The following is a 14280-nucleotide window of genomic DNA, read 5'->3' on the forward strand; positions in this document are numbered from 1 at the left end:
GATAGATTAAAAGGGAAAGGCTGCAGTCTGGAGGGGGAGACACTGGGTCAGGGGAATGAGGTCTTGAATTTGCAGAGCATGGTGGAGCCAGCACACTGATCTAAACATTTCCCTGCCTCTGATTGTACCCCAGAGAAAGCACAATGTGGCTGTGTCCCACCCTTAGGATGCAACAAGTTTGGTCTTACAAGCAGTGCCACAAACAAACCATTTGTACTTCCTCTCATGCTGTCTCCTCCTCAGGTCCAGGATGATCTGCAGCACCAAAAAGGCATGACACTGTGTTGAGTGTCACAAAGAGTAAAACCAGAGCAGAGCCTGATGAGAGGCTCACAGCCATGCCTGCTCCCTCTGCTGCTGAGGAAGCAGAGCAAGACTGAACTAGTGGTACGTCACACAGTCCTTCACAGCCACCAGGTGTTTAAGGCTATACTGCATCCATGCATTCTACTCATATAAGCTACATCTGTAAACTCTTCTGGAGATGATGCTAAACCCATAGGCACACCATAGAATCACAGAATCATAGAGTTTTGGGTGTTGAACAGACCTTAAAGGTCATCTCATTTCAACCACCCTGGCATAAGCAGGGCTGCTTTCCACTAGACCAGGTTGCTCAAAGCCTCATCCAGTCTGGCCTTGAACACTTCCAGGGATGGGACATCAGCAGCTTCTCTGGGCCACCTGTGCCTGAGCCTCACCACCCTCACAGAATTCCTTTGTAACATCTAATCTAAACCTGCCCTCCTTCAGTTAAAAGCCATTCCCCTACTTCTATCAGGCCCTGGTAAAAGATCCATTTGTGCTACTACCTGTGATGCAGATGTTTTGTGGCATGAGGAACCAGCTGGTGACACTAATCATTACCCAGATGTATAATCAGTGAATTCCCCACCCTCCAGCTCTCAGCCACACAGCTGAATTCTCCCTTATCACACCTGAAGACCCTACAGCTGCTGGTCCGAGGTGTGGAGCAGTGCCTGCCACATGGGATTTGCTCTCCACAGAGCAGGAAAAGGACAGGATGTAGGCTGCTGGGTCAGCTTTCCCATGCCAGCCCACCCCAGCCCAGAGGGCCGCTGCTGGTGTGGACGTGATGGCATCCAAAGGAAACTCCCAATAAGCTCCCACTATCGCAGCTTGGAGGAGATGCCACAGATTCCTTTCAAACATGCACACAAATCCCCTTGGACATTGTCCAGCCTCTCCTGGAGCTCCAGAGACCCCCGCAGGCATTTCAGTGGGGGTGGAGGTTTCCCCCAGCATCAGCCAGACCCCATCACCCTCATGGTCCCTCAGCCCCTCCTGCCTCTTGTGCTGTTTAGAGAAACAGGAAAGAGGGGCCAAGTGTGGATCTAGGTGGCTCCATGGTCATTTCCATCCTATCAGTTCCTCTGTGTAAAGCCATTGACCCCGAGGAGCTCACAGGAGCTGAAGATCCATCCATTGATCTACCCTGAACAAGAGTTTTCCCAGCTCTTCTAGTTTTCCAGACAAAGTCCTGCACGACACAAGTGGTAGCTTCTCAAATTGTCCCAAATTAAGCAGAGCACCAAGATGCAGTCTATTTCTCTAAGCACAGGGCACCCATATATCAGTCATTACTGACAGGGCAGATGGCCCTAACACATGACACTCTTTCTATGTTAGTTTTTACACAGATACTCAAATGTACACATCCACATGAGCCACATCCTAGTGAAGAAGTGACTGTTGCACAACACCTTCTGACTTTTGACTTCATATGAATCTCCTTAGGGTCAAATTACCAATTTATAATCTTATCAGAATGGCAGAGGGTCTGTCCCTCACTCCCGGCATGAACCAGTTAGAGCTATCAGAAAGCACCTCAGGGTGTATTTGCACAGGACCTGATGTGTTAGGACTCTGACCACAACACAGCCCCCAGGCTCTACCATGAGACGCACATCACAACAGGTCTGTGAAGCTATGGATGGCAATTATTTCACCTAAAATGTTCATACATGTTCCAAATTGCAGCATTAGGCATAGCAAGTACCTGCACCTCTCACATGCAGAAGCAGCCAGCATAGAATTCACTGAGAAATACGTGACTTTACTGCAATAACTTTGCTCAGAGTAAGATCAAACTGCTTTTCATGCACTGGTGTATATAGTGCATCTGCAGAAGTCCTTGATACAGGATGCTGTGGTTGTTAAAAAGGCATCTAAAGATGGTTAGACAAATTCATGAAGGTAAAACACCACCAATGACTGTTAAACATGGACACCCCTCTATCACAAGAGGTCCCTGAACAAGTGTGGGGGATTGTAAAATGATTCTGGGGAAATAATTTTTTGTGTTGGCACACTTTCCTTACATCACTCTCTCATGGACCTCCTTCATGGGTCCAACCCATCTCAGTGACCACTGTCTGACCAACTATGCTGTCCAGTGGAATAGGATCTCCACCACTTTGTACTTAGGGCGCAGCAAAAGATTAGCAGGCTTTTCTAGCAGCTGTTCTTGATGACATGACAATACTCAAGATTTATCTGGCTCTACTGTTCAACCTGAGCACACACTCTTCCTCCCTGCCTAGTTCCCCATTCCCAGGGCTGACCAAGACACCTTGTTCAGAAGCAGCTTGTGGTGGGCAGAGGAGACATTAGCAATTGCACATAACAAGTTTTGTCATCTGTGCTAAAATCTGTGGCCCAACTGAGTGCTGAAAGTGCCCTCAGCTCCTGGGTCATCCTGAGTCAGTCCCCTCCTCACTGCTCTTTCCTCCTTTGCAGGGCTGATAGTGACCTCTCCACATCCCAGAACATCCAAGGACACACATTTATCAGCCTCCCCTTCACCACTGGTGAGGCCAGTGGTCAGAGGATCAAGTAGGAGAGTCCTTCATCCACACAACAGGTCAAGCCGGCAGAACAACTCCTGAGTTCACCAGAGCACTTACTATAATGCCTACAGCAGAGCAACAATTCAATGACATTTTAGATACAGTAAAAGCTTTACATGAGGGATATCTGTTGCATTGTGGTAGAGCCTGCCTTCTCCCTTCCCCCAGGAGTTGGTGGAAACCACATCATGTGCGTCATTTAAAAGTCGACTTGAAGCAAAAGGCACTTGAAAACCCACCATGGGGAAAAAACATGCCTTGCTTAAGGAAGTAAATAACTGGTTTTGTCTTGTTGATCTCGTATTTATGGCCTTTGTTGTTTGTACAGTGCTTCACGGGAGAAAGCGAGCTAACGGAGCAGAGCCTGCTCGCTGCTCACCTCCCCTTGCCAAGCCCATCTCCCCTCCTGTGGTTTCTCTCCTGCACAGCTCCATGGGATGACATCCTTTGGATGCCACACCACCACTCTGCAGTCACACAGCACTGTCAGCAAGGGCTTGGGGGAGAAAAGCACTGCCATAGCCACTGGAGAATTGCTGAACCACCTGCCAGGCTCCCTCCTTTGTGCCCAGGCTAAGGCTTGCACCCTCCTCCCTCCTGGTCAGTCTGGTCCCTGATCCTCATGGGAGCTGCAGTGGAGTAGGAAAAAGGAGTCTCAGAGCAGGGTCTCACTCCCCAGCAAGTGCCATGGCTTTCGCCATGTGCCATCCTGAAAACTTAGGATGTAAACAAAACCATCTGAACTCTCAAGACCTCTTTTAAGCATATTTTGGCAACCACTTTAAAAGCAGCAAAGGAGAAATCTCACAATAGCAAATTTGTTGTAGCCACGGCATGGTATGGGGTAACAGACATGACTGGCTTCATAACAATCTGCTTGGGCTGCAGCTGGACTCTGAAAGCGTGTGTTTGTTCTGGAGCTTTGGATAAGTTCTCATTAGTTGTTATTTCTTTCATAAAATTGCCCCACGTGTTTTTGGACTCTGACTTGTTTGGAAGCACTGCCAGAATAATCCATCACAAACACCTTGTACCCATAGGCAATGGCCTGATGGAAGACATCATGCCCTGATCAGCATCTGCATAGACCAAGACATGATCCAGCAGTGACATAAACATGTTATGTTTTAGGTTGTCAGCACTGAGGTTAAAAACATGTTTATAATTTGCATTTGTTGATTCACACTTGCTAACAGGATAACAAGATTGATCAATACAGAGAAACTGAGACTAGTAAATCATGATCACCTTTAAGTTCTCAATAGACTGACCCTAATTTTTAACCCAAAGTCAAAACCTACATTATGATGTTTATACTTTTATATTAGCTAACTCAATACCATCTACTTCTTGAAATGAAGATAGATCCTTCAGTGAATGAAAGCAGTCGTGACACCTCTGAGTTTCTTCCTGCCTGCTGACAGCCCACCACCAGGCACAGAAAAGAAAATTCCATGGAAAAGTCCTACAGTATCAGCTGGTGATTCACTTGCATAACCACAAATATGTAAGAAAAATGGAGCTTCCCTGCCCAGTGTCCCACCCAACCAGCTACCCGTCTGAAAGGAGTGCACCCCTCATGGATGGTGTCACCAGGTGCTGCAGCACTCAGTTTTAATCAGAGGTTTCCCTTTCAAGTGCTAGCCTGTCCTGCTGGATCAGTCCTGCTCAGCTTTCAGCACATGATAGGATCATAAACCAAGGCAAACGTAAGCAAAGGAGAGAAACAGTGGATAGAGATCTAGAATACACAATTACACATATAACGATGTTATGTTATGCACAAAGGTGCGTGAAATATGTTTGAGAGAAAAAAAATCTGCATAGATAGGAGAGTTACTCACAGCCCAGGATATTATCAGATCTGGAAAAATGCCATGAGTGAGTCACTGGAGCATCAGTTTATTGCTGTGTACAGAAAATGCCACTAAATTGGCTGTTGTAGTCCTCTCCAGTATTCATACAGTTTCATTTCATGGTTTTCATAAATGATTGACTAAAATGTGCCATGGGCCACTCTCTTGCATTATAGTTATCTGCCCCACTACCCTGCTCCACTCCAGTCCTTCTTCCCTTTTAGAAAAACATACTTTAATAAAATATCTTTTTCAGATCATCATTGGAGAGCAAACAAAGGCCCTTTGAAAAAGTTTTGCATATTCCTGCCACATCTTCTTTCCAACCAACCTGACAGCATGGCTGTGTTGTAGCTTGAGCCAAGGAGAGACACCAAATCTGACTAATCCAGCAGGTGTATATACGCCCCATTCCTCCAGGAGCTGCAGTGGAGTACCTTGGCTCCCCAGCTTTTAGCATGTGCAAAACTCAAAAGCTGGAGATATGAAGATCAAAACTGGAGTCCTGCTGCCAGCAACACATTCTGGGGCACAGAGAGCTTGTAAATCAGAGATGATTCTAGCCCCAGCTAGAAGCCAACAGCCAAACTGCAGAGATCCCACAGTACTACCTGAAGGGAAGTTCTAGCCAGGTGGGGGTTGGTCTCTTCTCCCAGGCATTCAGCAATAGGACAAGAGGGCACGGGCTCAAGCCCTGGCAGGGGAAATTTAAGATGGAGATCAGAAAAAAATTCTTTACAGAGAGAGTAATCAGGAATTGGAATGGCCTGCCCAGAGAGGTGGTGGATTCCCCATCCTTGGAGGTTTTTAAACTGAGACTGAACATGGCCCTGAGTGCCATGACCTGGTAAATGGACTGGACTTGGACTAAGAGTTGGACTTGATGATCTCAGGGGTCTTTTCCTGCCCTATCAATTCTATGATTCTATGACATGCTCCCAGTTTGAGTCATAGAAGTCAGGTGATGCAGATTTTCTGCCTCTCAGAACCCAGACTTATTCTTTCCGCTATTACAGCTTGTATTTGGGAGGGTCCAGGACAGACCCTACCCTTCCAGAGGTGCTGGGCACAGACAGTCCTGCACAGGCCTGAGTTCTACTCTGGAAAGGCAGCAAGGGCTGGGCTGGTGTCCCATGCTGCACACAGCAACATCTCACAAGGCTGCAGGTACACTTCATCAGCACACAGGGTCTTCTGGACAGTGTTAATGGGAAGAACAGATCCTGGTGAAGACCCTGGGTCCAAGACCCTTTTCATGATTCCAGGAAGGAGTGTTTGGCATCACCATGCCTTCACATTGTTTATTTACCAGGAGGTTGCTTGAATGGCTTTAAAGGACTGTGTGACATGCAGTCTTCCATGCAAGTGTGGGCATGGGGAATGCTAACCTGTCTAGCCCTAACCCTGGTGCCATGGGCACTTGGCTAGTCCTTCAGTTATCCTGACCATCCATACCTTGCTGTTCACCAGGACAGATCACACCTCCTTAGTCTTGTGTCATGTCATGCCATGTCAGGTCAGGTCACAGCCCAGGACCTGCTTCATGTACATTTGACTCTGACTAAAAATCCAGACCATGTCCAGAAGCAAAGATGGGTGCAAGATTCCTGTACTCAGGTTGGCTGCAAACACCACTTTGTTGTTTGCAAAGCAGAACTGGTCTACTGGCTCTAGAAAACACGTAAACAAGTTGGGCTGGAAGTGCCTTGGTGTTATTCACACAGAGTTCTTGAGTATTTTACATTTGACTCTGATCCACTTAAACAAGCACAAAGTAGATGGGTTTACACACCCAAAACATGCAGTAAAAAGAGGAACCACTCTATGGCTGAGATACTTTTACCTGCCTAAATAATAAATACATCCTTTGTTCTCTATGCTGCTGTAGAATCACAGAAACATTTAGGCGGGAAAAGACCTCTGAGATCATTGTGTCCAACCATTAACCCAGCACTGCCATGCTCACTACTAAACCATGTCCCAAAGTGCCACATCTACACATTTTTTAAACATGTCCAGAGACTCCACCACTTCCCTGGGCAGTCTGTTCCAATGCCTGACCATCCTTCCAATGAAGAAATTTATTCTATCCAATTTAAACCTGCCCTGGTGCAGCATGAGGCCATTTCCTCTCCTCCTCTCACTTATTACCTGGGACAAGAGACCAACACCCTTCTGGCTAAAACCTCCTTTCAGGTAGCTATAGAAAGCAGTAAGTACTTTCCTCAGCCTTCTTTTCTTCAGACTAAACACCTTCACTTCCTGTAAAGACAGTTAGATGTCTCTACCCCACTTACTGTCATTAGCTCAGCAGATTAAAGATGGTGATGGAGAATCCATATCTGGACAGAAGATTTGTCCTCTGTGTCCATATTATCCTTTTGAAATCGATTATAATAAGCTCTCTGGAACAGGGACTGACTCTCCTGACACACTTGTGTAGGTCTGGGACAGTCAGGCAGAGCATAGAAATACTGCTGCAATAACCATCTGTGCCAACCTGAATTGCAGCAAGGAAGGTGTATGGAGAGATTTTTGCAACTGCTACAAGTGGGTGAGCATACATCTTATGAGTTCTGTGTGTTAACACTCTGGAAGAGCCATAATTTACTCCAGGAAATATGTTGTACTGTTGTGGTTTTGGATGCTGGAGGAAGATCCCCTTCATGTGTCTCACCCTTCTGGCAAAATGTTGTTGTGTGATTCAGTAGGGTGACTCGCACCAAGAGCAGTCTCCAATGTCCAATTAAGTGCCCGCTGAGTCCTCAGTAAGCCCTGCTCAGGACAGATTTGGGCAGATCAGTTGGTTAAAACTTGGTGCTAATAACACCAAGGTCATGGGTATAATCCTTTGTATGGGCCATTCACTTCAGAGTTGGACTCTATGATCCTTGTAGGCCCCTTCCAACTCAGAATATTCTGTGATTCTGTGATCTGTGAGTGCAGGAACACCATGTCCATTTCCAGCTCCAAGCCTTGCACCAGCCAATGAGCACTGCCTCTCACCTTGCTTTGTGTTTGCACTAGCTTCTGCTTGTGACTGGGAAAAGCAGATCAACACCTAAATAAGCATCACAGCTGTGCATGTTCTCAGGCCTTTTTTGAGAACCATGAGATGTTCCTGAGTTCACCAGATTAATCTGATTGGAATGGGATTAAATAATTCATTAGAAGGTGGACCAAAAGGCTTATGGGCAGGCCGGTGACTTTCACAGATTGAGGTCACCCAGCAGGACAGATCAGCAGCCTCCTCTGGCTGAGCAAGGAAGAACCACAGTGCAGTGGTTACTGGAGAGAGGTTTGGACACCAGCTCCTGAATTCAATCTGTGTCCCTCAGGCAAACCTCTTGATGACCAGGAGAGCAGATCATTCTGGAGAATTCTTCTTGCCTACTGGACATGCTTGTGTGCATCCTCGAGCTGTCTTCAGGAGCATTCCAGAGGGGCTTGCTGGTTTTGTTGGTTCTGGTGTTGTCAGACTCTATTATGAGCTGCTACATATTGTAATGAGCCGCTACAACCTGTTACTGAACAAGTCACAGAGAATCAAGGATTAATTCAAGCAGTGAAGTCACCCACACTCGTCGCAGAGTCTGAGCCAAATACCTTCAAATCTGACTTTTGCTCTTCCCAATTCAGAAAATGCCACTACCATTCACTGCTGCTCCCACTTGGAGCAGGCAATATATAGCAAGGGAAGAGTCTTCCTTTTCCCACTTTGAGCCAACACTCTTAAAGTAACTCAGTGCTGAGATGGGCCTGGACAGGTCTGACCACAGTCAGCTCTCTCTGAATCCAGGGCAGCTATGAGCTGCCACTGCATTCCCAGAGAGCAGCAAGTCGCCTTCACTCACTGTTTACAAAGGTCTTGGTAGGAGGAAACCAAGCTATCTTAAAAAGCCTGTGGCTTCAGGGTCAAGTCTGCCCTTGCTCTCTCTTCTTCGGCTCCTCTGAGCAATAATGATCTCTATCCTTTGTAGGAGGAAAAGTGTATGTGGGGGCAGCCACACACTGCAGACCAAAGCTTCCCCAGAGCTAAAATCCACAGTAAACCTGCTCACCTCCTGGTGTACCTCCACAAGCCTAAAAACAGAGCTCTACGTGTGTGTCCGCATGTGCACTGCTGTGAAAAACCAAGGGAGAGACTGTCTCAGTGCAATGAGGATTTCAAACAAAACAATATAATTACAGATATTTTTCTCCCATGAGCAGGATGAGAACTAAGTATGTAACATCTGTTGCTTAATGCATTCCTAGATAGCACACAGATACTATGCTGATAAACACCACTTAAGAACCGAGATAGCAAAGGAGAACAGTAGTAGAGATTGTTGTTACACAGAGAGTAGGTCAGATCTCGGACTGACTTTAAAACAGCCTGGTTTCCATCCCTCCATTTATCACATTTACCATAACGTATACAGCAGTGAAGCATTTCAGCAGCATTTTGGAGGCAGTAAAATCTTCAGAAGGTGATATTCATTGCAAGGCTGTACATTGCAAGGCTGGCCCTAGAACCTGCAGAGGGCCACATCATACACCTTTTAAATCCTGAACTGAAAAAATAACCTTTGGAAATCAAATGTTAGTATGGATCTTGTGCTGGTTTGTAGAGATCAGGTATCGTGACACTGCTTGAGGATCTGGATGAGACTAGAATTCACACTTCTTTCAGATCTTTGGCCTTCACCAGAGCACAGCTTACCATGTGAAAGGCATGAAATGAAAGGTGACCACTGCATGCTTGCCACGTGCCAGCCTCTTCCAGTGTACCATGACAGTGCTTCCCATGCTGGGCTCATCCTTTATTCCCAGTTCCAAGAGGTGGCAGCACAACCCCTGCCTTCGAGAAGTCAGCTCTGTGTGGGACTGACATCCTACCCTGTCCTTGGGGCAGGAGAAGGAGTGACAACATGGTGAAAAGCAAGTGTATAACCACACACTCAGACACAATCTGCGTCTTTAAGATGACCAGCAGTTGCAGGAGGCCTAGCACTGTTCACAAGCATAATATAAAGCACAGGAAGGTATATTTAAAAAACCCAAAATACCTGTATCTGGCTCATTATTCATGTTAATGGAGTGGAGGAAAACTCTTTCTGGGATTGAAAAGAACTCTGAGTGTCTGCTCATAATTCCCAAGGGAAGCCTGACAGATTATTAGTTCATTGCTCATCACAAACACCTTTGCAGAAATATCAGCTGCACTGATTCTTTCCAGCAACCTCAGAGACTAAAAGTTGAAGACAAATGTCAGCGAAAGATGGAGAAACAAATATGATCCTTGTCTCAGAGACAGTAGAACCTCAACAGAACCAATATAAAATGGGAAAAAGAATGGAGAAAGCCAAGGATAGACAGAAGCTCTTTTCACCCTGGGACAAAAAAATATCCCCTCAGTTCTCAGTATGGCCCTGCAGGGGTAAGAATTTCACCTGAGCACACCAGCAATGATGTGTACTTCATGCATGACACTGCATTCATGCATAACATGTATGACCATTGCACTGCTGGGGTGGGTGAACGGGAGCAGTACTAATGCAACTGTTTGTGAACACAAATCTTACAGACTCACAAAACAGGGCCCTGTGGCCCCTGTGGCTTCTTAGGCTTAGGGGTCTCCTCTTGCAGCCACAGGATGCAGAAATGTTTGTAGGTCTGTATTTGTCTGAGCACTGATGTAACCCAGTAAATACAATTCTTGAAATTGTTGAAAGACACAAGCTTTGGCATCTCAGGATGTCTCCAGGCCTATCTTGACCTGCACTGGTGTTAGTTTATCTTAACAATTGCTGCTGGTCAAATAACTTCTGTATAACCTGTTCCAGCTTTATCTCTGTGGTACCATATACTGTAAAATGACAAGCATAGGTTGTCACTGCATGACAAGAAATAGGCCTTTGCATTAACTGAGTCTGAAGAAAGCCGTTGTGCAACTTTTAAACTTTACCTGGAAACTGCTGAGAAGGAAAGACATTGTGTAGAGAAAGAAGCGTAAAAATAGCCGCAAGCAGACTGCAGGTCTGAGGAGGAACTTTGTGTTTCTCCCAGTGACAGCTCAGGGCACTGATGACTCACAGACACAGCCCATCCCCTCCCTGCTTGAGGAGGCTGGTGCCACCAACCACAAGTCTCATGGACTTCAGAAGATGAGGATAGCACTGGAGAGGAGGATTAGATATCTATGTTTTCTTTTATAACAGCTTTAAGAGCATTATTACTAAAGAGGCTTTTCTGTATTAACCTGTATTGTGTTAGTATTATTACAACTGGACTAATCATAAATTTATTGTGCCCTGATTAGGTTAAGATTTTAATAAAAGTTTTGGCTCTGTATGAATACAATGTGTTCATCTTGGCATATAACAGTATTTTAAGTGTAGCATGAGAGAAGCTGTCAGAAACTCAAGAGTGACAGGCACTAGCAGAGCTAAGAAAGCCTCTCCAGACAGTGACTTCAAAAACGTGAGTGAACCCTATACAAATCCTTTTCCTCGAATCCTATTCTGCCTGGTTTAACTGTTTGAGGATGCACAGGACAGCTGTTACTCTCACAATAGTTGCAGCTATTCAAGGTGCTCCTGCCGGGACTTTTCCAGGAATCACCTTAGACAAATATTTCACTTACTCCCAGCTTGTGCCCACACATTAGCCTACACCCATCACTTCTTTGACTGTCATTTCAGCCCTTCATTTATCCAAACTGATCTTTCTCACAAACTCATACACCTTTCACATTGCTGTGAGCTGAAATAACCAGTGAGGGAGGGATCACTTACACCCAGGCCAGCGCACAGACTCACTGTCTTGGACCCATCTACAATTGGTTCTGGTTTAGAGTTCTCTGACAAGGTAATTCTAACCAAACAATTCCAGGTGCAACTGGAAGCACCTTTCCAACAAGAGCCACAGCTTGGACAGAAAGAGAGAAATGTTTCTCACTGCCATGCTGTCCTCAGGTGTTTCCCAACCAGTCTCTTCTCTAACTCTGCAGCCTCCCTGTCTGTGCAAGGGGCAGAGTGAGCATCACTTAAAGCAGTTGAAAAGCTCAAAAACTGTCACAGAAACCTCCAAAACTCCCAAAACTACCATGTAGGCAGAAACCACAGTGACACATCACCTGCGCAAGAAGCTCAGCTGATAAGTATCAACAGAGACAAGAACAGCCCAAAATGGTGCTAGTTAGAAGTTGTGGAGGTTTGAATGGATGTGGATTTTACTATCAAGTTGACCCAGAAAATTTATATTGTTTATATTTTCTTATGTCAAACTTTGACTTAAATAATTTTTTACCCAAGGGAATGTTCATTCTGAGAGTATTTCACTTTCTAATAGGAAGTGTAGTGTGGGGATTCAAAATTCTTTAACCTATCTGGCTTTAAAAACTGAATTGTCAGCCTTCTCCTCCACTTTTCCTGAGGGCTCCTCACTGCAGAGCACAGTGTTCTTCACTGAGATGAGCTCACAGCAGCCAGTGGAGTGCTTACTTGGAAGATATAATTCCAGAATGGAAAGAGTCTTTTGGGTTGGAGTTTATTGTTTCAGATTTTGTGGGGCTTTTCTTCACATGGCTTACAGTCATCTTTACCATAGGTCACAGCCTCCAAAGACTAGTACTGATTTCCCAGAGACAAAGAGAAAACAGTTCCAGCCTCCTCTTTCCAAAATGGAGCAAGAAGAATGGGAATATTGGGAAGGAAAAGTGGGAGAGTTGTCCTTGTTGGAGGCCAGCCACAGACAGACTGCAAAGAAATGGAGGCATCCTGCTGGTTTCAGACTCATTTTTCTATGGAGCCAGCATTTAAAGTCAAGAAAGCTGCAAATACTCACATGTTTCTACCTATGTCCACACAACTAAAGCCCAAGATTTTAAAAAATGAACTTGTAATAAAATTGTGGGATTAAGTCAAAAAATACCCTACTCCAAAGAGACGAATCCAGCTTTGACAGTTCCCAAGATCTCTCCCAGTCACAATAGTACACTGTAGCTTGAGATAACCCTGCACAAGTTTTCTGGGAATATCTCCTCATTCTTATCACATATCTTAGCAAGCAGTTCCAGAGAGACTCTCTTGGTCAGCAGCTGCATCCATGATTAAGTGATTTGCTTAAGCTGAAGGTTGTGTAAAATGGCAAGAAACACAGCAAGACTTTCTACAGGAACAGATTACTCAGCTCAGACTCTACTGGCTACAACAGAGAGAATTATATGACCCCTCCCCATCTGATGTATTCCTAGTACTGTCCTCTTTACATGCTGCTCTTGGGTCCCCCCAGTCTGATCCACAGCAACCGACAGACCTGAGGACTGAGAATAAAATTGACCAGAGGATTGAGGAGAAAATTCACCTGCTGTGCAGGGAATATGGCCACACACCTTCTGTTGGCACACTGCACCTCCGTAGGAAACAAGTGGGATCTCCAAAGAGTGCACAGCAATGTTTGGGCAGGTCCAAGTGAAGCAAATAAAGGAAAATAATTTTGCAGCTGCCCAGTTTTCAGAGTTGAAACATATTTCTCAAATTCATCAAGTGCTATTCAGGCACAAAAGAAGTTGTCAGATAACCAAAGTAGCTCAATATTCCAGGACAAGAAGGTGTCCACTGTCCTCTTGCTAATGCTCTGGTTTTCTGCTCATCTCCTAGTTTGCAGTGCATGTGGATAAGGTTCCAGTGGGAGACAGAGACAACAGCAAAAGAAAGTGGGAGATCAGCTCCAGTAATGGAGGGGGCATTTACAGCACCTCTGTGGCAGCCAGCTTGCTCCCCTGCCTTCACCCCTCTTATAAATTCACTTCAGCCTCTGCCAGCAGCAGCTTCTCCACTTTTATGGCTTTTCTCTGTGGCCTGTGACCACTTTTGGCACAGGGCTGCCTGCAGCGAGTGCAGCGTCCAAGAATACAGTGCTGATGCAGGTGACAAAAACATGGGAATTATGTCTGGAAATGACAGAGAAAATACTATTCTTGTGAGGACACCGTTAAAAATAAGTTATTCTGTGACCAATGGAGTTAATAGGTTGTTCTTCCCTAAGCTTCCCTTCCAATCACCTCCACACTGATACTGTAGCTCCTTACAGGGTCTGCTACCAGTTTGGCTGCAGATTTGGGTCCTGTGCTTGGCTGGCTTAGAGCTGTATCTGAATTGTTTCGTTACCCAGGGCATGAGTACTCCTTGGTCCACAGCATGTGTGCTGTGCAGAACTCTGCCTTTGGCTTGTGGGGACGGAGCAGGGAGCAGCAATAACATGGATCTTTCTGGGCTATTCAGCTGCCATTTTTAACAAAACTGTGAGCAAGTTCAAATCTTGGACACATCTTACTAGATGAAAATCTTGGTAGACATCATATTTTTGGGGAAAAAACAAAGAGAGGGAGGAAAAGCAAATGCAAAGCCTCATTTCCCTGAGTAATTAGATTTAAAAATACTGACAAATTAATGTGAACTTTACACACCAGTTTAGTACAGGATAACCTGCAGTATCAATTAGGAAAACAGTTAAGTGTGAGGCCATGCTTGCTGCAACCTGTAGAAGATCTTCTGAGCTCATTAAAG

Source organism: Pithys albifrons, chromosome Z (genome assembly GCF_047495875.1).
Source record: "Pithys albifrons albifrons isolate INPA30051 chromosome Z, PitAlb_v1, whole genome shotgun sequence".
Classification (NCBI taxonomy): domain Eukaryota; kingdom Metazoa; phylum Chordata; class Aves; order Passeriformes; family Thamnophilidae; genus Pithys; species Pithys albifrons.